Source organism: Trachymyrmex cornetzi, unplaced genomic scaffold (genome assembly GCF_001594075.2).
Source record: "Trachymyrmex cornetzi isolate Tcor2-1 unplaced genomic scaffold, Tcor1.1 scaffold1206, whole genome shotgun sequence".
Lineage (NCBI taxonomy): Eukaryota > Metazoa > Arthropoda > Insecta > Hymenoptera > Formicidae > Trachymyrmex > Trachymyrmex cornetzi.
In genome coordinates, this window is record NW_017295769.1 from 57154 (window position 1) to 59571 (window position 2418).

The 2418-nt window shown below is 30.6% G+C and overlaps 1 pseudogene; it reads left to right on the top strand.

Annotated features, from left to right (window-relative positions):
- The first annotated feature begins 378 nt into the window (after nucleotides 1–378).
- Nucleotides 379–1967, top strand: LOC108767218 (uncharacterized; annotated as a pseudogene).
- Nucleotides 1968–2418: the final 451 nt, after the last annotated feature.

Consider the following 2418-nt stretch of genomic DNA (forward strand, 5'->3'; position numbering starts at 1 on the left):
CCCATCTATGCCTATGCATTATGCAGCCCAGATAAACCCAGCAGTCTGTAAGAGGCGCTGTCCGCAGCATATAAAGGACAGAACGATAGGCTCTGTGGCGCTGTCTGTCATTTGCCGGTCTGGTGGGGGAATCGTATGATGTCGCCGGGGGCGCCGCGCGCCGGGGCTCGAGCCTTAGCAGTTGAGGGGAATAGTCATACGATTCCCCCACTAGACCGGCAAATGACAGAGATAGCGCCTCAGAGCCTATCGTTCTGTCCTTTATATACTGCGGACAGCGCCTCTTAGGCTGTGTTCGCTTTGATTTCGCTTGAAAAAAATTTTTCAAAATACATTTTTGAAAAATTTTTTCCACACTATACAGGCAGTAGCTGTCGTAGTCGTGACTGGTCTGGAATGGTCGGTAAAGTGTGTCAGAGCGACGAGGTGAGTAATATTAATGCACGTTTATACGTCTTAATAGTTAATAAGGAAATATATACACACTAAAACAAAATAAAAATAGATTTATTTTTAAAGATATAATGATATTTGTTTCCATCTCCTAAAATAATCATAATAGTACGTAATTATTATTTTAGAGGTTAACCAATATTTTTCGAAGTATGTATGTACATTGTTAATTACTAACAAAAAATGTCCTTAACACATTTTTAAAATCATTATTTCTACATTCTTTCTTTAGGACGGAATTAGTTTAACCGTTTCTCAAGGTTTTTAAATAGGACGTCGTCTTTGTGTTATGCACATTTCTGAGGATTTTTTCTTTAGAGGATCGCTACTTTAGTAGGTTAGTGCAATTTTATGATTATATGCTGTATGACTAAATCAATATTAATTAGAAAGAAGTATGTAAGTCAACGCAAAGGTCTTTTCTAATTTTTAATTTGTTTTTTAGGCAGAACATTACTTTTAACTTAACGTTCTACTAACTTTGATTGATTGAGAAATATGTCTGATCATTTAAAATATTGTAATATTAGTGATTCATCTGTTGAAATCAATACAGAAGATTATACTGACATTAATATTGAAGAAAAGAAGGGTGATGAGCTTCTCATCGAATTATACAGAGAACGTACATTTTTATACGATAAAAGTAATATTAACTTTAAAGATTGTTTAATGAAGCAAAATGCTTGGCTTGAGATATCTAAAATAATGACTCAAATTTGTGGTGAATATTAAATTTTATTTATTATAATTACGGATTTTAATATAATAAGTGATAATATACATGTATAAATTTATTTTTTGTCTAAAATTTTTCTGCTCAGGTGACATGTATAATCCTTCGTACTGCCAAAAAAGGTGTACCGCATTAAGAGACCAATACAATAGAGAAAAAGAAAGATTGAAATTGAATCCAAAAGTGGAAGTGGTGCTACTAAGGCTATTCGATTTCCTTTTTTTACGCAGTTAGCATTTTTAGACCGTGTTATTCAAAGACGCAGGTAAAATAACTTATATGGAATTAATTCTTTGAACAAATTTGCTTTAATATATTTTTTATATGCTTATTCTAGAAGCTACACTAATTACGCAAAATCTCAACCATTTATAGTTGATGAAGGAAGTAACGAGTCACAAAGTGCTGCAAATGCATTAAGCAGTGAAGAAAATGAAAATGTAAATAAGCAGCTTTTCGATAAGTTTAAACGTTTTAATAAAGAAAATATTGCACCAAAAATGAAGAAATGGAAAGTTGACGAAACGAAGGAGTTAGAGCAATCATTAGTTCAAATGAATCATAGGATTTCAGCTTATATGGAAAAGAAAGCTATGACAGCAGATGATGCTTTCATGGATTTTATAAAAATACAGTTTAACAATGTTCCAGAAAGAGAAAAAAATATAAGAAGAAAAATGATTATGGACGTTTTTACAGCGCCACTACCAGAAATGTAAAGATTATTTAAGGTTATATTTATGTGCATTATTATGGTATAGTCATGACTATTTTTATGTAATAAGTACGTTTTGTTTTGATAATTTAAAGTTCCTAATTTGTAAGATTCTTTATACATTGGTTATATGTGCCTTATTCTGTAATATGATACAGATATGAAGATTGTTTCGTTTTTTTTTGTGATAATATTTTTATTTTAAACAATTAAAGACTGACACATTAACCAAATAGTTCCTAATTTGTAAGAGATTCTTTATATATTGGTTATATGTGTCTTATTCTGTAATATGATACAGATATGAAGATTGTTTCGTTTTCTTTTGTGATATTTTTATTTTAAACAATTAAAGACTGACACATTAACCAAATAGTTCCTAATTTGTAAAAGATTCTTTATATATTGGTTATATGTGTCTTATTCTGTAATATGATACAGATATGAAGATTGTTTCGTTTTCTTTTGTGATATTTTTATTTTAAACAATTAAAGACTGACACATTAACCAAAT